The 22,269-nt window shown below is 47.3% G+C and overlaps 22 non-coding genes across 22 annotated transcripts; all 22 read right to left on the bottom strand.

The window, feature by feature from the left end:
- Positions 1-65: 65 nt before the first annotated feature.
- On the bottom strand, positions 66-137 carry trnaq-uug (transfer RNA glutamine (anticodon UUG)). The gene has a single exon. It is a non-coding gene; the product is annotated as a tRNA-Gln (tRNA).
- An 898-nt stretch (positions 138-1,035) lies between these two features.
- Positions 1,036-1,107, bottom strand: trnaq-uug (transfer RNA glutamine (anticodon UUG)). Its single transcript has one exon. It is a non-coding gene; the product is annotated as a tRNA-Gln (tRNA).
- Positions 1,108-2,975: 1,868 nt separating this feature from the next.
- On the bottom strand, positions 2,976-3,047 carry trnaq-uug (transfer RNA glutamine (anticodon UUG)). Its single transcript has one exon. It is a non-coding gene; the product is annotated as a tRNA-Gln (tRNA).
- Positions 3,048-7,071: 4,024 nt separating this feature from the next.
- On the bottom strand, positions 7,072-7,143 carry trnaq-uug (transfer RNA glutamine (anticodon UUG)). Its single transcript has one exon. It is a non-coding gene; the product is annotated as a tRNA-Gln (tRNA).
- Positions 7,144-7,576: 433 nt separating this feature from the next.
- trnaq-uug (transfer RNA glutamine (anticodon UUG)) lies at positions 7,577-7,648 on the bottom strand. Its single transcript has one exon. It is a non-coding gene; the product is annotated as a tRNA-Gln (tRNA).
- A 433-nt stretch (positions 7,649-8,081) lies between these two features.
- trnaq-uug (transfer RNA glutamine (anticodon UUG)) lies at positions 8,082-8,153 on the bottom strand. The gene has a single exon. It is a non-coding gene; the product is annotated as a tRNA-Gln (tRNA).
- A 2,672-nt stretch (positions 8,154-10,825) lies between these two features.
- trnaq-uug (transfer RNA glutamine (anticodon UUG)) lies at positions 10,826-10,898 on the bottom strand. Its single transcript has one exon. It is a non-coding gene; the product is annotated as a tRNA-Gln (tRNA).
- Positions 10,899-11,330: 432 nt separating this feature from the next.
- trnaq-uug (transfer RNA glutamine (anticodon UUG)) lies at positions 11,331-11,402 on the bottom strand. The gene has a single exon. It is a non-coding gene; the product is annotated as a tRNA-Gln (tRNA).
- A 433-nt stretch (positions 11,403-11,835) lies between these two features.
- trnaq-uug (transfer RNA glutamine (anticodon UUG)) lies at positions 11,836-11,907 on the bottom strand. Its single transcript has one exon. It is a non-coding gene; the product is annotated as a tRNA-Gln (tRNA).
- Positions 11,908-12,805: 898 nt separating this feature from the next.
- trnaq-uug (transfer RNA glutamine (anticodon UUG)) lies at positions 12,806-12,877 on the bottom strand. The gene has a single exon. It is a non-coding gene; the product is annotated as a tRNA-Gln (tRNA).
- Positions 12,878-13,310: 433 nt separating this feature from the next.
- On the bottom strand, positions 13,311-13,382 carry trnaq-uug (transfer RNA glutamine (anticodon UUG)). The gene has a single exon. It is a non-coding gene; the product is annotated as a tRNA-Gln (tRNA).
- A 433-nt stretch (positions 13,383-13,815) lies between these two features.
- On the bottom strand, positions 13,816-13,887 carry trnaq-uug (transfer RNA glutamine (anticodon UUG)). The gene has a single exon. It is a non-coding gene; the product is annotated as a tRNA-Gln (tRNA).
- A 935-nt stretch (positions 13,888-14,822) lies between these two features.
- Positions 14,823-14,895, bottom strand: trnaq-uug (transfer RNA glutamine (anticodon UUG)). Its single transcript has one exon. It is a non-coding gene; the product is annotated as a tRNA-Gln (tRNA).
- Positions 14,896-15,327: 432 nt separating this feature from the next.
- trnaq-uug (transfer RNA glutamine (anticodon UUG)) lies at positions 15,328-15,400 on the bottom strand. Its single transcript has one exon. It is a non-coding gene; the product is annotated as a tRNA-Gln (tRNA).
- Positions 15,401-15,932: 532 nt separating this feature from the next.
- Positions 15,933-16,005, bottom strand: trnaq-uug (transfer RNA glutamine (anticodon UUG)). The gene has a single exon. It is a non-coding gene; the product is annotated as a tRNA-Gln (tRNA).
- A 432-nt stretch (positions 16,006-16,437) lies between these two features.
- trnaq-uug (transfer RNA glutamine (anticodon UUG)) lies at positions 16,438-16,509 on the bottom strand. Its single transcript has one exon. It is a non-coding gene; the product is annotated as a tRNA-Gln (tRNA).
- Positions 16,510-17,407: 898 nt separating this feature from the next.
- Positions 17,408-17,479, bottom strand: trnaq-uug (transfer RNA glutamine (anticodon UUG)). Its single transcript has one exon. It is a non-coding gene; the product is annotated as a tRNA-Gln (tRNA).
- A 433-nt stretch (positions 17,480-17,912) lies between these two features.
- Positions 17,913-17,984, bottom strand: trnaq-uug (transfer RNA glutamine (anticodon UUG)). The gene has a single exon. It is a non-coding gene; the product is annotated as a tRNA-Gln (tRNA).
- A 433-nt stretch (positions 17,985-18,417) lies between these two features.
- Positions 18,418-18,489, bottom strand: trnaq-uug (transfer RNA glutamine (anticodon UUG)). Its single transcript has one exon. It is a non-coding gene; the product is annotated as a tRNA-Gln (tRNA).
- Positions 18,490-19,929: 1,440 nt separating this feature from the next.
- trnaq-uug (transfer RNA glutamine (anticodon UUG)) lies at positions 19,930-20,001 on the bottom strand. The gene has a single exon. It is a non-coding gene; the product is annotated as a tRNA-Gln (tRNA).
- Positions 20,002-20,434: 433 nt separating this feature from the next.
- On the bottom strand, positions 20,435-20,507 carry trnaq-uug (transfer RNA glutamine (anticodon UUG)). Its single transcript has one exon. It is a non-coding gene; the product is annotated as a tRNA-Gln (tRNA).
- A 432-nt stretch (positions 20,508-20,939) lies between these two features.
- On the bottom strand, positions 20,940-21,012 carry trnaq-uug (transfer RNA glutamine (anticodon UUG)). Its single transcript has one exon. It is a non-coding gene; the product is annotated as a tRNA-Gln (tRNA).
- Positions 21,013-22,269: the final 1,257 nt, after the last annotated feature.

The raw sequence follows: 22,269 nt of genomic DNA, 5'->3' as shown, positions 1-22,269 counted from the left end.
AACGACACCATAAGGCATTGTGGACTTCCGCATTGGCTGTATTTTGAGTCGCGGACTTTGCCTGTAGGTTCCACCGAGATTTGAACTCGGATAACTGGATTCAAAGTCCAGAGTGCTGACCATTACACCATGGAACCCCTACTTGCAGGTTATAAAAAGATAATATCGAAAGCGACCATATTTGGACGAGAGGGCAAAGTGGTGGAGGGGCAAAGGGCGGGTCCATGGGCGGGGCTGACTGAGAAGCCACCTCGCTAACAGCCTTTCTCTACTTGCCACTATGCCCCTGGCTAGTAAACCGCTCAAAGTCGCTGCAAACATTGTTAGCTTCCATGGAGAAGACCCCCTTTGTCCAAACGGGCTGTCAATCACTCCAGACTGGACCTGTCAATCAAGCCAGTCACGCCCCCAAATATACCGATCTTTAAGGTTTAATATCTACTTAATTATGAAATTATTTTCAGATGGACCACCAGGACACTGATAAGAAGAAGGGAATCTAGCTAACGACACCATAAGGCATTGTGGACTTCCGCATTGGCTGTATGAACTCGGATTACTGGATTCAAAGTCCAGAGTGCTGACCATTACACCATGGAACCCCTACTTGCAGATTATCAAAAGATAATATCGAAAGCGACCATATTTGGACGAGAGGGCAAAGTGGTGGAGGGGCAAAGGGCGGGTCCATGGGCGGGGCTGCCTGAGAAGTCACCTCGCTAACAGCCTTTCTCTACTTGCCACTATGCCCCTGGCTAGTAAACCGCTCAAAGTCGCAGCAAACATTGTTAGCTTCCATGGAGAAGACCCCCTTTGTCCAAACGGGCTGTCAATCACTCCAGACTGGACCTGTCAATCAAGCCAGCCACGCCCCCAAATATACCAATCTTTAAGGTTTAATATCTATTTAATTATGACATTATTTTCAGATGGACCACCAGGACACTGATAAGAAGAAGGGAATCTAGCTAACGACACCATAAGGCATTGTGGACTTCTCCATTGGCTGTATTTTGAGTCGCGGACTTTGCCTGTAGGTTCCACCGAGATTTGAACTCGGATTACTGGATTCAAAGTCCAGAGTGCTGACCATTACACCATGGAACCCCTACTTGCAGATTATCAAAAGATAATATCGAAAGCGACCATATTTGGACGAGAGGGAAAAGTGGTGGAGGGGCAAAGGGCGGGTCCATGGGCGGGGCTGACTGAGAAGTCACCTCGCTAACAGCCTTTCTCTACTTGCCACTATGCCCCTGGCTAGTAAACCGCTCAAAGTCGCAGCAAACATTGTTAGCTTCCATGGAGAAGACCCCCTTTGTCCAAACGGGCTGTCAATCACTCCAGACTGGACCTGTCAATCAAGCCAGCCACGTCCCCAAATATACCGATCTTTAAGGTTTAATATCTACTTAATTATGAAATTATTTTCAGATGGACCACCAGGACACTGATAAGAAGAAGGGAATCTAGCTAACGACACCATAAGGCATTGTGGACTTCTCCATTGGCTGTATTTTGAGTCGCGGACTTTGCCTGTAGGGTCCACCGAGATTTGCACTCGGATTACTGTATTCATAGTCCAGAGTGCTGACCATCACACCATGGAACCCCTGCTTGCAGATTATCAAAAGATAATATCGAAAGCGACCATATTTGGACGAGAGGGCAAAGTGGTGGAGGGGCAAAGGGCGGGTCCATGGGCGGGGCTGACTGAGAAGTCACCTCGCTAACAGCCTTTCTCTACTTGCCACTATGCCCCTGGCTAGTAAACCGCTCAAAGTCGCAGCAAACATTGTTAGCTTCCATGGAGAAGACCCCCTTTGTCCAAACGGGCTGTCAATCACTCCAGACTGGACCTGTCAATCAAGCCAGCCACGCCCCCAAATATACCGATCTTTAAGGTTTAATATCTACTTAATTATGAAATTATTTTCAGATGGACCACCAGGACACTGATAAGAAGAAGGGAATCTAGCTAACGACACCATAAGGCATTGTGGACTTCCGCATTGGCTGTATGAACTCGGATTACTGGATTCAAAGTCCAGAGTGCTGACCATTACACCATGGAACCCCTACTTGCAGATTATCAAAAGATAATATCGAAAGCGACCATATTTGGACGAGAGGGCAAAGTGGTGGAGGGGCAAAGGGCGGGTCCATGGGCGGGGCTGCCTGAGAAGTCACCTCGCTAACAGCCTTTCTCTACTTGCCACTATGCCCCTGGCTAGTAAACCGCTCAATGTCGCAGCAAACATTGTTAGCTTCCATGGAGAAGACCCCCTTTGTCCAAACGGGCTGTCAATCACTCCAGACTGGACCTGTCAATCAAGCCAGCCACGCCCCCAAATATACCGATCTTTAAGGTTTAATATCTACTTAATTATGAAATTATTTTCAGATGGACCACCAGGACACTGATAAGAAGAAGGGAATCTAGCTAACGACACCATAAGGCATTGTGGACTTCCGCATTGGCTGTATGAACTCGGATTACTGGATTCAAAGTCCAGAGTGCTGACCATTACACCATGGAACCCCTACTTGCAGATTATCAAAAGATAATATGGAAAGCGACCATATTTGGACGAGAGGGCAAAGTGGTGGAGGGGCAAAGGGCGGGTCCATGGGCGGGGCTGACTGAGAAGCCACCTCGCTAACAGCCTTTCTCTACTTGCCACTATGCCCCTGGCTAGTAAACCGCTCAAAGTCGCTGCAAACATTGTTAGCTTCCATGGAGAAAACCCCCTTTGTCCAAACGGGCTGTCAATCACTCCAGACTGGACCTGTCAATCAAGCCAGCCTTGCACCCAAATATACCGATCTTTAAGGTTTAATATCTCCTGAATTATGAAATTATTTTCAGATGGACCACCAGGACACTGATAAGAAGAAGGGAATCTAGCTAACGACACCATAAGGCATTGTGGACTTCCGCATTGGCTGTATTTTGAGTCGCGGACTTTGCCTGTAGGTTCCACCGAGATTTGAACTCGGATTACTGGATTCAAAGTCCAGAGTGCTGACCATTACACCATGGAACCCCTACTTGCAGATTATCAAAAGATAATATCGAAAGCGACCATATTTGGCCGAGAGGGCAAAGTGGTGGAGGGGCAAAGGGCGGGTCCATGGGCGGGGCTGACTGAGAAGCTACCTCGCTAACAGCCTTTCTCTACTTGCCACTATGCCCCTGGCTAGTAAACCGCTCAAAGTCGCTGCAAACATTGTTAGCTTCCATGGAGAAGACCCCCTTTGTCCAAACGGGCTGTCAATCACTCCAGACTGGACCTGTCAATCAAGCCAGCCACGCCCCCAAATATACCAATCTTTAAGGTTTAATATCTACTTAATTATGAAATTATTTTCAGATGGACCACCAGGACACTGATAAGAAGAAGGGAATCTAGCTAACGACACCATAAGGCATTGTTGACTTCCGCATTGGCTGTATTTTGAGTCGCGGACTTAATTATGAAATTATTTTCAGATGGACCACCAGGACACTGATAAGAAGAAGGGAATCTAGCTAACGACACCATAAGGCATTGTGGACTTCTCCATTGGCTGTATTTTGAGTCGCGGACTTTGCCTGTAGGTTCCACCGAGATTTGCACTCGGATTACTGGATTCATAGTCCAGAGTGCTGACCATCACACCATGGAACCCCTGCTTGCAGATTATCAAAAGATAATATCGAAAGCGACCATATTTGGACGAGAGGGCAAAGTGGTGGAGGGGCAAAGGGCGGGTCCATGGGCGGGGCTGCCTGAGAAGTCACCTCGCTAACAGCCTTTCTCTACTTGCCACTATGCCCCTGGCTAGTAAACCGCTCAAAGTCGCAGCAAACATTGTTAGCTTCCATGGAGAAGACCCCCTTTGTCCAAACGGGCTGTCAATCACTCCAGACTGGACCTGTCAATCAAGCCAGCCACGCCCCCAAATATACCGATCTTTAAGGTTTAATATCTACTTAATTATGAAATTATTTTCAGATGGACCACCAGGACACTGATAAGAAGAAGGGAATCTAGCTAACGACACCATAAGGCATTGTGGACTTCCGCATTGGCTGTATGAACTCGGATTACTGGATTCAAAGTCCAGAGTGCTGACCATTACACCATGGAACCCCTACTTGCAGATTATCAAAAGATAATATGGAAAGCGACCATATTTGGACGAGAGGGCAAAGTGGTGGAGGGGCAAAGGGCGGGTCCATGGGCGGGGCTGACTGAGAAGCCACCTCGCTAACAGCCTTTCTCTACTTGCCACTATGCCCCTGGCTAGTAAACCGCTCAAAGTCGCTGCAAACATTGTTAGCTTCCATGGAGAAAACCCCCTTTGTCCAAACGGGCTGTCAATCACTCCAGACTGGACCTGTCAATCAAGCCAGCTTTGCCCCCAAATATACCGATCTTTAAGGTTTAATATCTACTTAATTATGACATTATTTTCAGATGGACCACCAGGACACTGATAAGAAGAAGGGAATCTAGCTAACGACACCATAAGGCATTGTGGACTGCCGCATTGGCTGTATGAACTCGGATTACTGGATTCAAAGTCCAGAGTGCTGACCATTACACCATGGAACCCCTGCTTGCAGATTATCAAAAGATAATATCGAAAGCGACCATATTTGGACGAGAGGGCAAAGTGGTGGAGGGGCAAAGGGCGGGTCCATGGGCGGGGCTGACTGAGAAGCCACCTCGCTAACAGCCTTTCTCTACTTGCCACTATGCCCCTGGCTAGTAAACCGCTCAAAGTCGCTGCAAACATTGTTAGCTTCCATGGAGAAGACCCCCTTTGTCCAAACGGGCTGTCAATCACTCCAGACTGGACCTGTCAATCAAGCCAGCCACGCCCCCAAATATACCGATCTTTAAGGTTTAATATCTACTTAAGGTTTAATATCTACTTAATTATGACATTATTTTCAGATGGACCACCAGGACACTGATAAGAAGAAGGGAATCTAGCTAACGACACCATAAGGCATTGTGGACTTCCGCATTGGCTGTATTTTGAGTCGCGGACTTAATTATGAAATTATTTTCAGATGGACCACCAGGACACTGATAAGAAGAAGGGAATCTAGCTAACGACACCATAAGGCATTGTGGACTTCTCCATTGGCTGTATTTTGAGTCGCGGACTTTGCCTGTAGGTTCCACCGAGATTTGCACTCGGATTACTGGATTCATAGTCCAGAGTGCTGACCATCACACCATGGAACCCCTGCTTGCAGATTATCAAAAGATAATATCGAAAGCGACCATATTTGGACGAGAGGGCAAAGTGGTGGAGGGGCAAAGGGCGGGTCCATGGGCGGGGCTGCCTGAGAAGTCACCTCGCTAACAGCCTTTCTCTACTTGCCACTATGCCCCTGGCTAGTAAACCGCTCAAAGTCGCAGCAAACATTGTTAGCTTCCATGGAGAAGACCCCCTTTGTCCAAACGGGCTGTCAATCACTCCAGACTGGACCTGTCAATCAAGCCAGCCACGCCCCCAAATATACCGATCTTTAAGGTTTAATATCTACTTAATTATGAAATTATTTTCAGATGGACCACCAGGACACTGATAAGAAGAAGGGAATCTAGCTAACGACACCATAAGGCATTGTGGACTTCCGCATTGGCTGTATGAACTCGGATTACTGGATTCAAAGTCCAGAGTGCTGACCATTACACCATGGAACCCCTACTTGCAGATTATCAAAAGATAATATGGAAAGCGACCATATTTGGACGAGAGGGCAAAGTGGTGGAGGGGCAAAGGGCGGGTCCATGGGCGGGGCTGACTGAGAAGCCACCTCGCTAACAGCCTTTCTCTACTTGCCACTATGCCCCTGGCTAGTAAACCGCTCAAAGTCGCTGCAAACATTGTTAGCTTCCATGGAGAAAACCCCCTTTGTCCAAACGGGCTGTTAATCACTCCAGACTGGACCTGTCAATCAAGCCAGCCTTGCCCCCAAATATACCGATCTTTAAGGTTTAATATCTACTTAATTATGACATTATTTTCAGATGGACCACCAGGACACTGATAAGAAGAAGGGAATCTAGCTAACGACACCATAAGGCATTGTGGACTGCCGCATTGGCTGTATGAACTCGGATTACTGGATTCAAAGTCCAGAGTGCTGACCATTACACCATGGAACCCCTGCTTGCAGATTATCAAAAGATAATATCGAAAGCGACCATATTTGGACGAGAGGGCAAAGTGGTGGAGGGGCAAAGGGCGGGTCCATGGGCGGGGCTGACTGAGAAGCCACCTCGCTAACAGCCTTTCTCTACTTGCCACTATGCCCCTGGCTAGTAAACCGCTCAAAGTCGCTGCAAACATTGTTAGCTTCCATGGAGAAGACCCCCTTTGTCCAAACGGGCTGTCAATCACTCCAGACTGGACCTGTCAATCAAGCCAGCCACGCCCCTAAATATACCGATCTTTAAGGTTTAATATCTACTTAATTATGAAATTATTTTCAGATGGACCACCAGGACACTGATAAGAAGAAGGGAATCTAGCTAACGACACCATAAGGCATTGTGGACTTCCGCATTGGCTGTATGAACTCGGATTACTGGATTCAAAGTCCAGAGTGCTGACCATTACACCATGGAACCCCTACTTGCAGATTATCAAAAGATAATATCGAAAGCGACCATATTCGGACGAGAGGGCAAAGTGGTGGAGGGGCAAAGGGCGGGTCCATGGGCGGGGCTGACTGAGAAGCCACCTCGCTAACAGCCTTTCTCTACTTGCCACTATGCCCCTGGCTAGTAAACCGCTCAAAGTCGCTGCAAACATTGTTAGCTTCCATGGAGAAGACCCCCTTTGTCCAAACGGGATGTCAATCACTCCAGACTGGACCTGTCAATCAAGCCAGCCACGCCCCCAAATATACCAATCTTTAAGGTTTAATATCTACTTAATTATGAAATTATTTTCAGATGGACCACCAGGACACTGATAAGAAGAAGGGAATCTAGCTAACGACACCATAAGGCATTGTGGACTTCCGCATTGGCTGTATTTTGAGTCGCGGACTTTGCCTGTAGGTTCCACCGAGATTTGAACTCGGATTACTGGATTCAAAGTCCAGAGTGCTGACTATTACACCATGGAACCCCTACTTGCAGGTTATAAAAAGATAATATCGAAAGCGACCATATTTGGACGAGAGGGCAAAGTGGTGGAGGGGCAAAGGGCGGGTCCATGGGCGGGGCTGACTGAGAAGCCACCTCGCTAACAGCCTTTCTCTACTTGCCACTATGCCCCTGGCTAGTAAACCGCTCAAAGTCGCTGCAAACATTGTTAGCTTCCATGGAGAAGACCCCCTTTGTCCAAACGGGCTGTCAATCACTCCAGACTGGACCTGTCAATCAAGCCAGTCACGCCCCCAAATATACCGATCTTTAAGGTTTAATATCTACTTAATTATGAAATTATTTTCAGATGGACCACCAGGACACTGATAAGAAGAAGGGAATCTAGCTAACGACACCATAAGGCATTGTGGACTTCCGCATTGGCTGTATTTTGAGTTGCGGACTTTGCCTGTAGGTTCCACCGAGATTTGAACTCGGATTACTGGATTCAAAGTCCAGAGTGCTGACAATTACACCATGGAACCCCTACTTGCAGGTTATAAAAAGATAATATCGAAAGCGACCATATTTGGACGAGAGGGCAAAGTGGTGGAGGGGCAAAGGGCGGGTCCATGGGCGGGGCTGACTGAGAAGCCACCTCGCTAACAGCCTTTCTCTACTTGCCACTATGCCCCTGGCTAGTAAACCGCTCAAAGTCGCTGCAAACATTGTTAGCTTCCATGGAGAAGACCCCCTTTGTCCAAACGGGCTGTCAATCACTCCAGACTGGACCTGTCAATCAAGCCAGCCACGCCCCCAAATATACCAATCTTTAAGGTTTAATATCTACTTAATTATGAAATTATTTTCAGATGGACCACCAGGACACTGATAAGAAGAAGGGAATCTAGCTAACGACACCATAAGGCATTGTGGACTTCCGCATTGGCTGTATTTTGAGTCGCGGACTTTGCCTGTAGGTTCCACCGAGATTTGAACTCGGATTACTGGATTCAAAGTCCAGAGTGCTGACTATTACACCATGGAACCCCTACTTGCAGATTATCAAAAGATAATATCGAAAGCGACCATATTTGGACGAGAGGGCAAAGTGGTGGAGGGGCAAAGGGCGGGTCCATGGGCTGGGCTGACTGAGAAGCCACCTCGCTAACAGCCTTTCTCTACTTGCCACTATGCCCCTGGCTAGTAAACCGCTCAAAGTCGCTGCAAACATTGGCTGTCAATCACTCCAGACTGGACCTGTCAATCAAGCCAGCCACGCCCCCAAATATACCAATCTTTAAGGTTTAATATCTACTTAATTATGAAATTATTTTCAGATGGACCACCAGGACACTGATAAGAAGAAGGGAATCTAGCTAACGACACCATAAGGCATTGTGGACTTCCGCATTGGCTGTATTTTGAGTCGCGGACTTAATTATGAAATTATTTTCAGATGGACCACCAGGACACTGATAAGAAGAAGGGAATCTAGCTAACGACACCATAAGGCATTGTGGACTTCTCCATTGGCTGTATTTTGAGTCGCGGACTTTGCCTGTAGGTTCCACCGAGATTTGCACTCGGATTACTGGATTCATAGTCCAGAGTGCTGACCATCACACCATGGAACCCCTGCTTGCAGATTATCAAAAGATAATATCGAAAGCGACCATATTTGGACGAGAGGGCAAAGTGGTGGAGGGGCAAAGGGCGGGTCCATGGGCGGGGCTGCCTGAGAAGTCACCTCGCTAACAGCCTTTCTCTACTTGCCACTGCCCCTGGCTAGTAAACCGCTCAAAGTCGCAGCAAACATTGTTAGCTTCCATGGAGAAGACCCCCTTTGTCCAAACGGGCTGTCAATCACTCCAGACTGGACCTGTCAATCAAGCCAGCCACGCCCCCAAATATACCAATCTTTAAGGTTTAATATCTACTTAATTATGAAATTATTTTCAGATGGACCACCAGGACACTGATAAGAAGAAGGGAATCTAGCTAACGACACCATAAGGCATTGTGGACTTCCGCATTGGCTGTATGAACTCGGATTACTGGATTCAAAGTCCAGAGTGCTGACCATTACACCATGGAACCCCTACTTGCAGATTATCAAAAGATAATATCGAAAGCGACCATATTTGGACGAGAGGGCAAAGTGGTGGAGGGGCAAAGGGCGGGTCCATGGGCTGGGCTGACTGAGAAGCCACCTCGCTAACAGCCTTTCTCTACTTGCCACTATGCCCCTGGCTAGTAAACCGCTCAAAGTCGCTGCAAACATTGGCTGTCAATCACTCCAGACTGGACCTGTCAATCAAGCCAGCCACGCCCCCAAATATACCAATCTTTAAGGTTTAATATCTACTTAATTATGAAATTATTTTCAGATGGACCACCAGGACACTGATAAGAAGAAGGGAATCTAGCTAACGACACCATAAGGCATTGTGGACTTCCGCATTGGCTGTATTTTGAGTCGCGGACTTAATTATGAAATTATTTTCAGATGGACCACCAGGACACTGATAAGAAGAAGGGAATCTAGCTAACGACACCATAAGGCATTGTGGACTTCTCCATTGGCTGTATTTTGAGTCGCGGACTTTGCCTGTAGGTTCCACCGAGATTTGCACTCGGATTACTGGATTCATAGTCCAGAGTGCTGACCATCACACCATGGAACCCCTGCTTGCAGATTATCAAAAGATAATATCGAAAGCGACCATATTTGGACGAGAGGGCAAAGTGGTGGAGGGGCAAAGGGCGGGTCCATGGGCGGGGCTGCCTGAGAAGTCACCTCGCTAACAGCCTTTCTCTACTTGCCACTATGCCCCTGGCTAGTAAACCGCTCAAAGTCGCAGCAAACATTGTTAGCTTCCATGGAGAAGACCCCCTTTGTCCAAACGGGCTGTCAATCACTCCAGACTGGACCTGTCAAACAAGCCAGCCACGCCCCCAAATATACCGATCTTTAAGGTTTAATATCTACTTAATTATGAAATTATTTTCAGATGGACCACCAGGACACTGATAAGAAGAAGGGAATCTAGCTAACGACACCATAAGGCATTGTGGACTTCTGCATTGGCTGTATTTTGAGTCGCAGACTTTGCCTGCAGGTTCCACCAAGATTTGAAGTCGGATTACTGGATTCAAAGTCCAGAGTGCTGACCATTACACCATGGAATCCCTGCTTGCAGATTATCAAAAGATAATATCGAAAGCGACCATACTTGGACGAGAGGGCAAAGTGGTGGAGGGGCAAAGGGCGGGTCCATAGGCGGGGCTGACTGAGAAGCCACCTCGCTAACAGCCTTTCTCTACTTGCCACTATGCCCCTGGCTAGAAAACCGCTCAAAGTCGCTGCAAACATTGTTAGCTTCCATGGAGAAGACCCCCTTTGTCCAAACGGGCTGTCAATCACTCCAGACTGGACCTGTCAATCAAGCCAGCCACGCCCCCAAATATACCGATCTTTAAGGTTTAATATCTACTTAATTATGAAATTATTTTCAGATGGACCACCAGGACACTGATAAGAAGAAGAAAATCTAGCTAACGACACCATAAGGCATTGTGGATTTACGCATTGGCTGTATTTTGAGTCGCGGACTTTGCCTGTAGGTTCCTCACTGATAAGAAGGGAATCTAGCTAACGACACCATAAGGCTTTGTGGACTTCTCCATTGGCTGTATTTTGAGTCTCGGACTTTGCCTGTAGGTTCCACCGAGATTTGAACTCGGATTACTGGATTCAAAGTCCAGAGTGCTGACCATTACACCATGGAATCCCTGCTTGCAGATTATCAAAAGATAATATCGAAAGCGACCATATTTGGACGAGAGGGCAAAGTGGTGGAGGGGCAAAGGGCGGGTCCATAGGCGGGGCTGACTGAGAAGCCACCTCGCTAACAGCCTTTCTCTACTTGCCACTATGCCCCTGGCTAGTAAACCGCTCAAAGTCGCTGCAAACATTGTTAGCTTCCATGAAGAAGACCCCCTTTGTCCAAACGGGCTGTCAATCACTCCAGACTGGACCTGTCAATCAAGCCAGCCACGCCCCCAAATATACCGATCTTTAAGGTTTAATATCTACTTAATTATGAAATTATTTTCAGATGGACCACCAGGACACTGATAAGAAGAAGGGAATCTAGCTAACGACACCATAAGGCATTGTGGACTTCCGCATTGGCTGTATTTTGAGTCGCGGACTTTGCCTGTAGGTTCCACCGAGATTTGAACTCGGATTACTGGATTCAAAGTCCAGAGTGCTGACCATTACACCATGGAACCCCTACTTGCAGGTTATAAAAAGATAATATCGAAAGCGACCATATTTGGACGAGAGGGCAAAGTGGTGGAGGGGCAAAGGGCGGGTCCATGGGCGGGGCTGACTGAGAAGCCACCTCGCTAACAGCCTTTCTCTACTTGCCACTATGCCCCTGGCTAGTAAACCGCTCAAAGTCGCTGCAAACATTGTTAGCTTCCATGGAGAAGACCCCCTTTGTCCAAACGGGCTGTCAATCACTCCAGACTGGACCTGTCAATCAAGCCAGTCACGCCCCCAAATATACCGATCTTTAAGGTTTAATATCTACTTAATTATGAAATTATTTTCAGATGGACCACCAGGACACTGATAAGAAGAAGGGAATCTAGCTAACGACACCATAAGGCATTGTGGACTTCCGCATTGGCTGTATTTTGAGTCGCGGACTTTGCCTGTAGGTTCCACCGAGATTTGAACTCGGATTACTGGATTCAAAGTCCAGAGTGCTGACCATTACACCATGGAACCCCTACTTGCAGATTATCAAAAGATAATATCGAAAGCGACCATATTTGGCCGAGAGGGCAAAGTGGTGGAGGGGCAAAGGGCGAGTCCATGGGCGGGGCTGACTGAGAAGCCACCTCGCTAACAGCCTTTCTCTACTTGCCACTATGCCCCTGGCTAGTAAACCGCTCAAAGTCGCTGCAAACATTGTTAGCTTCCATGGAGAAGACCCCCTTTGTCCAAACGGGCTGTCAATCACTCCAGACTGGACCTGTCAATCAAGCCAGCCACGCCCCCAAATATACCAATCTTTAAGGTTTAATATCTACTTAATTATGAAATTATTTTCAGATGGACCACCAGGACACTGATAAGAAGAAGGGAATCTAGCTAACGACACCATAAGGCATTGTGGACTTCCGCATTGGCTGTATGAACTCGGATTACTGTATTCAAAGTCCAGAGTGCTGACCATTACACCATGGAACCCCTACTTGCAGATTATCAAAAGATAATATCGAAAGCGACCATATTTGGACGAGAGGGCAAAGTGGTGGAGGGGCAAAGGGCGGGTCCATGGGCGGGGCTGACTGAGAAGCCACCTCGCTAACAGCCTTTCTCTACTTGCCACTATGCCCCTGGCTAGTAAACCGCTCAAAGTCGCTGCAAACATTGTTAGCTTCCATGGAGAAGACCCCCTTTGTCCAAACGGGCTGTCAATCACTCCAGACTGGACCTGTCAATCAAGCCAGCCACGCCCCCAAATATACCAATCTTTAAGGTTTAATATCTACTTAATTATGAAATTATTTTCAGATGGACCACCAGGACACTGATAAGAAGAAGGGAATCTAGCTAACGACACCATAAGGCATTGTGGACTTCCGCATTGGCTGTATTTTGAGTCGCGGACTTTGCCTGTAGGTTCCACTGAGATTTGAACTCGGATTACTGGATTCAAAGTCCAGAGTGCTGACCATTACACCATGGAACCCCTACTTGCAGGTTATAAAAAGATAATATCGAAAGCGACCATATTTGGACGAGAGGGCAAAGTGGTGGAGGGGCAAAGGGCGGGTCCATGGGCGGGGCTGACTGAGAAGCCACCTCGCTAACAGCCTTTCTCTACTTGCCACTATGCCCCTGGCTAGTAAACCGCTCAAAGTCGCTGCAAACATTGTTAGCTTCCATGGAGAAGACCCCCTTTGTCCAAACGGGCTGTCAATCACTACAGACTGGACCTGTCAATCAAGCCAGTCACGCCCCCAAATATACCGATCTTTAAGGTTTAATATCTACTTAATTATGAAATTATTTTCAGATGGACCACCAGGACACTGATAAGAAGAAGGGAATCTAGCTAACGACACCATAAGGCATTGTGGACTTCCGCATTGGCTGTATTTTGAGTCACGGACTTTGTCTGTAGGTTCCACCGAGATTTGAACTCGGATTACTGGATTCAAAGTCCAGAGTGCTGACCATTACACCATGGAACCCCTACTTGCAGGTTATAAAAAGATAATATCGAAAGCGACCATATTTGGCCGAGAGGGCAAAGTGGTGGAGGGGCAAAGGGAGGGTCCATGGGCGGGGCTGACTGAGAAGTCACCTCGCTAACAGCCTTTCTCTACTTGCCACTATGCCCCTGGCTAGTAAACCGCTCAAAGTCGCTGCAAACATTGTTAGCTTCCATGGAGAAGACCCCCTTTGTCCAAACGGGCTGTCAATCACTCCAGACTGGACCTGTCAATCAAGCCAGCCACGCCCCCAAATATACCGATCTTTAAGGTTTAATATCTACTTAATTATGAAATTATTTTCAGATGGACCACCAGGACACTGATAGGAAGAAGAAATTCTAGCTAACGACACCATAAGGCATTGTGGATTTACGCATTGGCTGTATTTTGAGTCGCTGACTTTGCCTGTAGGTTCCACCGAGATTTGAACTCGGATTACTGTATTCAAAGTCCAGAGTGCTGACCATTACACCATGGAACCCCTACTTGCAGATTATCAAAAGATAATATCAAAAGCGACCATATTTGGACGAGAGGGCAAAGTGGTGGAGGGGCAAAGGGCGGGTCCATGGGCGGGGCTGACTGAGAAGCCACCTCGCTAACAGCCTTTCTCTACTTGCCACTATGCCCCTGGCTAGTAAACCGCTCAAAGTCGCTGCAAACATTGTTAGCTTCCATGGAGAAGACCCCCTTTGTCCAAACGGGCTGTCAATCACTCCAGACTGGACCTGTCAATCAAGCCAGCCACGCCCCCAAATATACCGATCTTTAAGGTTTAATATCTACTTAATTATGAAATTATTTTCAGATGGACCACCAGGACACTGATAAGAAGAAAATCTAGCTAACGACACCATAAGGCATTGTGGATTTACGCATTGGCTGTATTTTGAGTCGCTGACTTTGCCTGTAGGTTCCACCTAGATTTGAACACGGATTACTGGATTCAAAGTCCAGAGTGCTGACCATTACACCATGGAACCCCTACTTGCAGATTATCAAAAGATAATATCAAAAGCGACCATATTTGGACGAGAGGGCAAAGTGGTGGAGGGGCAAAGGGCGGGTCCATGAAAGGGGCTGACTGAGAAGCCACCTCGCTAACAGCCTTTCTCTACTTGCCACTATGCCCCTGGCTAGTAAACCGCTCAAAGTCGCTGCAAACATTGTTAGCTTCCATGGAGAAGACCCCCTTTGTCCAAACGGGCTGTCAATCACTCCAGACTGGACCTGTCAATCAAGCCAGCCACGCCCCCAAATATACCGATCTTTAAGGTTTAATATCTACTTAATTATGAAATTATTTTCAGATGGACCACCAGGACACTGATAAGAAGAAGGGAATCTAGCTAACGACACCATAAGGCTTTGTGGACTTCTCAATTGGCTGTATTTTGAGTCGCGGACTTTGCCTGTAGGTTCCACCGAGATTTGAACTCGGATTACTGGATTCAAAGTCCAGAGTGCTGACCATTACACCATGGAATCCCTGCTTGCAGATTATCAAAAGATAATATCGAAAGCGACCATATTTGGAAGAGAGGGCAAAGTGGTGGAGGGGCAAAGGGCGGGTCCATAGGCGGGGCTGACTGAGAAGCCACCTCGCTAACAGCCTTTCTCTACTTGCCACTATGCCCCTGGCTAGAAAACCGCTCAAAGTCGCTGCAAACATTGTTAGCTTCCATGAAGAAGACCCCCTTTGTCCAAACGGGCTGTCAATCACTCCAGACTGGACCTGTCAATCAAGCCAGCCACGCCCCCAAATATACCGATCTTTAAGGTTTAATATCTACTTAATTATGAAATTATTTTCAGATGGACCACCAGGACACTGATAAGAAGAAGGGAATCTAGCTAACGACACCATAAGGCATTGTGGACTTCCGCATTGGCTGTATTTTGAGTCGCGGACTTTGCCTGTAGGTTCCACCGAGATTTGAACTCGGATTACTGGATTCAAAGTCCAGAGTGCTGACCATTACACCATGGAATCCCTGCTTGCAGATTATCAAAAGATAATATCGAAAGCGACCATACTTGGACGAGAGGGCAAAGTGGTGGAGGGGCAAAGGGCGGGTCCATAGGCGGGGCTGACTGAGAAGCCACCTCGCTAACAGCCTTTCTCTACTTGCCACTATGCCCCTGGCTAGAAAACCGCTCAAAGTCGCTGCAAACATTGTTAGCTTCCATGGAGAAGACCCCCTTTGTCCAAACGGGCTGTCAATCACTCCAGACTGGACCTGTCAATCAAGCCAGCCACGCCCCCAAATATACCGATCTTTAAGGTTTAATATCTACTTAATTATGAAATTATTTTCAGATGGACCACCAGGACACTGATAAGAAGAAGAAAATCTAGCTAACGACACCATAAGGCATTGTGGATTTACGCATTGGCTGTATTTTGAGTCGCGGACTTTGCCTGTAGGTTCCTCACTGATAAGAAGAAGGGAATCTAGCTAACGACACCATAAGGCTTTGTGGACTTCTCCATTGGCTGTATTTTGAGTCTCGGACTTTGCCTGTAGGTTCCACCGAGATTTGAACTCGGATTACTGGATTCAAAGTCCAGAGTGCTGACCATTACACCATGGAATCCCTGCTTGCAGATTATCAAAAGATAATATCGAAAGCGACCATATTTGGACGAGAGGGCAAAGTGGTGGAGGGGCAAAGGGCGGGTCCATAGGCGGGGCTGACTGAGAAGCCACCTCGCTAACAGCCTTTCTCTACTTGCCACTATGCCCCTGGCTAGTAAACCGCTCAAAGTCGCTGCAAACATTGTTAGCTTCCATGGAGAAGACCCCCTTTGTCCAAACGGGCTGTCAATCACTCCAGACTGGACCTGTCAATCAAGCCAGTCACGCCCCCAAATATACCGATCTTTAAGGTTTAATATCTACTTAATTATGAAATTATTTTCAGATGGACCACCAGGACACTGATAAGAAGAAGGGAATCTAGCTAACGACACCATAAGGCATTGTGGACTTCCGCATTGTCTGTATTTTGAGTCGCGGACTTTGCCTGTAGGTTCCACCGAGATTTGAACTCGGATTACTGGATTCAAAGTCCAGAGTGCTGACCATTACACCATGGAACCCCTACTTGCAGATTATCAAAAGATAATATCGAAAGCGACCATATTTGGCCGAGAGGGCAAAGTGGTGGAGGGGCAAAGGGCGAGTCCATGGGCGGGGCTGACTGAGAAGCCACCTCGCTAACAGCCTTTCTCTACTTGCCACTATGCCCCTGGCTAGTAAACCGCTCAAAGTCGCTGCAAACATTGTTAGCTTCCATGGAGAAGACCCCCTTTGTCCAAACGGGCTGTCAATCACTCCAGACTGGACCTGTCAATCAAGCCAGCCACGCCCCCAAATATACCAATCTTTAAGGTTTAATATCTACTTAATTATGAAATTATTTTCAGATGGACCACCAGGACACTGATAAGAAGAAGGGAATCTAGCTAACGACACCATAAGGCATTGTGGACTTCCGCATTGGCTGTATGAACTCGGATTACTGTATTCAAAGTCCAGAGTGCTGACCATTACACCATGGAACCCCTACTTGCAGATTATCAAAAGATAATATCGAAAGCGACCATATTTGGACGAGAGGGCAAAGTGGTGGAGGGGCAAAGGGCGGGTCCATGGGCGGGGCTGACTGAGAAGCCACCTCGCTAACAGCCTTTCTCTACTTGCCACTATGCCCCTGGCTAGTAAACCGCTCAAAGTCGCTGCAAACATTGTTAGCTTCCATGGAGAAGACCCCCTTTGTCCAAACGGGCTGTCAATCACTCCAGACTGGACCTGTCAATCAAGCCAGCCACGCCCCCAAATATACCAATCTTTAAGGTTTAATATCTACTTAATTATGAAATTATTTTCAGATGGACCACCAGGACACTGATAAGAAGAAGGGAATCTAGCTAACGACACCATAAGGCATTGTGGACTTCCGCATTGGCTGTATTTTGAGTCGCGGACTTTGCCTGTAGGTTCCACTGAGATTTGAACTCGGATTACTGGATTCAAAGTCCAGAGTGCTGACCATTACACCATGGAACCCCTACTTGCAGGTTATAAAAAGATAATATCGAAAGCGACCATATTTGGACGAGAGGGCAAAGTGGTGGAGGGGCAAAGGGCGGGTCCATGGGCGGGGCTGACTGAGAAGCCACCTCGCTAACAGCCTTTCTCTACTTGCCACTATGCCCCTGGCTAGTAAACCGCTCAAAGTCGCTGCAAACATTGTTAGCTTCCATGGAGAAGACCCCCTTTGTCCAAACGGGCTGTCAATCACTACAGACTGGACCTGTCAATCAAGCCAGTCACGCCCCCAAATATACCGATCTTTAAGGTTTAATATCTACTTAATTATGAAATTATTTTCAGATGGACCACCAGGACACTGATAAGAAGAAGGGAATCTAGCTAACGACACCATAAGGCATTGTGGACTTCCGCATTGGCTGTATTTTGAGTCACGGACTTTGTCTGTAGGTTCCACCGAGATTTGAACTCGGATTACTGGATTCAAAGTCCAGAGTGCTGACCATTACACCATGGAACCCCTACTTGCAGGTTATAAAAAGATAATATCGAAAGCGACCATATTTGGCCGAGAGGGCAAAGTGGTGGAGGGGCAAAGGGAGGGTCCATGGGCGGGGCTGACTGAGAAGCCACCTCGCTAACAGCCTTTCTCTACTTGCCACTATGCCCCTGGCTAGTAAACCGCTCAAAGTCGCTGCAAACATTGTTAGCTTCCATGGAGAAGAGCCCCTTTGTCCAAACGGGCTGTCAATCACTCCAGACTGGACCTGTCAATCAAGCCAGCCACGCCCCCAAATATACCGATCTTTAAGGTTTAATATCTACTTAATTATGAAATTATTTTCAGATGGACCACCAGGACACTGATAGGAAGAAGAAATTCTAGCTAACGACACCATAAGGCATTGTGGATTTACGCATTGGCTGTATTTTGAGTCGCTGACTTTGCCTGTAGGTTCCACCGAGATTTGAACTCGGATTACTGTATTCAAAGTCCAGAGTGCTGACCATTACACCATGGAACCCCTCCTTGCAGATTATCAAAAGATAATATCAAAAGCGACCATATTTGGACGAGAGGGCAAAGTGGTGGAGGGGCAAAGGGCGGGTCCATGGGCGGGGCTGACTGAGAAGCCACCTCGCTAACAGCCTTTCTCTACTTGCCACTATGCCTCTGGCTAGTAAACCGCTCAAAGTCGCTGCAAACATTGTTAGCTTCCATGGAGAAGACCCCCTTTGTCCAAACGGGCTGTCAATCACTCCAGACTGGACCTGTCAATCAAGCCAGCCACGCCCCCAAATATACCGATCTTTAAGGTTTAATATCTACTTAATTATGAAATTATTTTCAGATGGACCACCAGGACACTGATAAGAAGAAAATCTAGCTAACGACACCATAAGGCATTGTGGATTTACGCATTGGCTGTATTTTGAGTCGCTGACTTTGCCTGTAGGTTCCACCTAGATTTGAACACGGATTACTGGATTCAAAGTCCAGAGTGCTGACCATTACACCATGGAACCCCTACTTGCAGATTATCAAAAGATAATATCAAAAGCGACCATATTTGGACGAGAGGGCAAAGTGGTGGAGGGGCAAAGGGCGGGTCCATGAAAGGGGCTGACTGAGAAGCCACCTCGCTAACAGCCTTTCTCTACTTGCCACTATGCCCCTGGCTAGTAAACCGCTCAAAGTCGCTGCAAACATTGTTAGCTTCCATGGAGAAGACCCCCTTTGTCCAAACGGGCTGTCAATCACTCCAGACTGGACCTGTCAATCAAGCCAGCCACGCCCCCAAATATACCGATCTTTAAGGTTTAATATCTACTTAATTATGAAATTATTTTCAGATGGACCACCAGGACACTGATAAGAAGAAGGGAATCTAGCTAACGACACCATAAGGCTTTGTGGACTTCTCAATTGGCTGTATTTTGAGTCGCGGACTTTGCCTGTAGGTTCCACCGAGATTTGAACTCGGATTACTGGATTCAATGTCCAGAGTACTGACCATTACACCATGGAATCCCTGCTTGCAGATTATCAAAAGATAATATCGAAAGCGACCATATTTGGACGAGAGGGCAAAGTGGTGGAGGGGCAAAGGGCGGGTCCATAGGCGGGGCTGACTGAGAAGCCACCTCGCTAACAGCCTTTCTCTACTTGCCACTATGCCCCTGGCTAGAAAACCGCTCAAAGTCGCTGCAAACATTGTTAGCTTCCATGAAGAAGACCCCCTTTGTCCAAACGGGCTGTCAATCACTCCAGACTGGACCTGTCAATCAAGCCAGCCACGCCCCCAAATATACCGATCTTTAAGGTTTAATATCTACTTAATTATGAAATTATTTTCAGATGGACCACCAGGACACTGATAAGAAGAAGGGAATCTAGCTAACGACACCATAAGGCATTGTGGACTTCCGCATTGGCTGTATTTTGAGTCGCGGACTTTGTCTGTAGGTTCCACCGAGATTTGAACTCGGATTACTGGATTCAAAGTCCAGAGTGCTGACCATTACACCATGGAACCCCTACTTGCAGGTTATAAAAAGATAATATCGAAAGCGACCATATTTGGCCGAGAGGGCAAAGTGGTGGAGGGGCAAAGGGAGGGTCCATGGGCGGGGCTGACTGAGAAGCCACCTCGCTAACAGCCTTTCTCTACTTGCCACTATGCCCCTGGCTAGTAAACCGCTCAAAGTCGCTGCAAACATTGTTAGCTTCCATGGAGAAGACCCCCTTTGTCCAAACGGGCTGTCAATCAATCCAGACTGGACCTGTCAATCAAGCCAGCCACGCCCCCAAATATACCGATCTTTAAGGTTTAATATCTACTTAATTATGAAATTATTTTCAGATGGACCACCAGGACACTGATAAGAAGAAGAAAATCTAGCTAACGACACCATAAGGCATTGTGGATTTACGCATTGGCTGTATTTTGAGTCGCGGACTTTGCCTGTAGGTTCCACCGAGATTTGAACTCGGATTACTGGATTCAAAGTCCAGAGTGCTGACCATTACACCATGGAATCCCTGCTTACAGATTATCAAAAGATAATATCGAAAGCGACCATATTTGGACGAGAGGGCAAAGTGGTGGAGGGGCAAAGGGCGGGTCCATAGGCGGGGCTGACTGAGAAGCCACCTCGCTAACAGCCTTTCTCTACTTGCCACTATGCCCCTGGCTAGAAAACCGCTCAAAGTCGCTGCAAACATTGTTAGCTTCCATGAAGAAGACCCCCTTTGTCCAAACGGGCTGTCAATCACTCCTGACTGGACCTGTCAATCAAGCCAGCCACGCCCCCAAATATACCAATCTTTAAGGTTTAATATCTACTTAATTATGAAATTATTTTCAGATGGACCACCAGGACACTGATAAGAAGAAGGGAATCTAGCTAACGACACCATAAGGCATTGTGGACTTCTGCATTGGCTGTATTTTGAGTCGCAGACTTTGCCTGCAGGTTCCACCGAGATTTGAACTCGGATTACTGGATTCAAAGTCCAGAGTGCTGACCATTACACCATGGAATCCCTGCTTGCATATTATCAAAAGATAATATCGAAAGCGACCATACTTGGACGAGAGGGCAAAGTGGTGGAGGGGCAAAGGGCGGGTCCATAGGCGGGGCTGACTGAGAAGCCACCTCGCTAACAGCCTTTCTCTACTTGCCACTATGCCCCTGGCTAGAAAACCGCTCAAAGTCGCTGCAAACATTGTTAGCTTCCATGGAGAAGACCCCCTTTGTCCAAACGGGCTGTCAATCACTCCAGACTGGACCTGTCAATCAAGCCAGCCACGCCCCCAAATATACCGATCTTTAAGGTTTAATATCTACTTAATTATGAAATTATTTTCAGATGGACCACCAGGACACTGATAAGAAGAAGGGAATCTAGCTAACGACACCATAAGGCATTGTGGACTTCTGCATTGGCTGTATTTTGAGTCGCAGACTTTGCCTGCAGGTTCCACCAAGATTTGAAGTCGGATTACTGGATTCAAAGTCCAGAGTGCTGACCATTACACCATGGAATCCCTGCTTGCAGATTATCAAAAGATAATATCGAAAGCGACCATACTTGGACGAGAGGGCAAAGTGGTGGAGGGGCAAAGGGCGGGTCCATAGGCGGGGCTGACTGAGAAGCCACCTCGCTAACAGCCTTTCTCTACTTGCCACTATGCCCCTGGCTAGTAAACCGCTCAAAGTCGCTGCAAACATTGTTAGCTTCCATGGAGAAGACCCCCTTTGTCCAAACGGGCTGTCAATCACTCCAGACTGGACCTGTCAATCAAGCCAGCCACGCCCCCAAATATACCGATCTTTAAGGTTTAATATCTACTTAATTATGAAATTATTTTCAGATGGACCACCAGGACACTGATAAGAAGAAAATCTAGCTAACGACACCATAAGGCATTGTGGATTTACGCATTGGCTGTATTTTGAGTCGCTGACTTTGCCTGTAGGTTCCACCTAGATTTGAACACGGATTACTGGATTCAAAGTCCAGAGTGCTGACCATTACACCATGGAACCCCTACTTGCAGATTATCAAAAGATAATATCAAAAGCGACCATATTTGGACGAGAGGGCAAAGTGGTGGAGGGGCAAAGGGCGGGTCCATGAAAGGGGCTGACTGAGAAGCCACCTCGCTAACAGCCTTTCTCTACTTGCCACTATGCCCCTGGCTAGTAAACCGCTCAAAGTCGCTGCAAACATTGTTAGCTTCCATGAAGAAGACCCCCTTTGTCCAAACGGGCTGTCAATCACTCCAGACTGGACCTGT

The sequence above is a fragment of the Osmerus eperlanus genome, chromosome 25 (assembly GCF_963692335.1).
Source record: "Osmerus eperlanus chromosome 25, fOsmEpe2.1, whole genome shotgun sequence".
NCBI lineage: Eukaryota > Metazoa > Chordata > Actinopteri > Osmeriformes > Osmeridae > Osmerus > Osmerus eperlanus.
The sequence above is the reverse complement of the archived record's forward strand: the minus strand, read 5'-3'. Positions and strand labels throughout refer to the sequence as shown.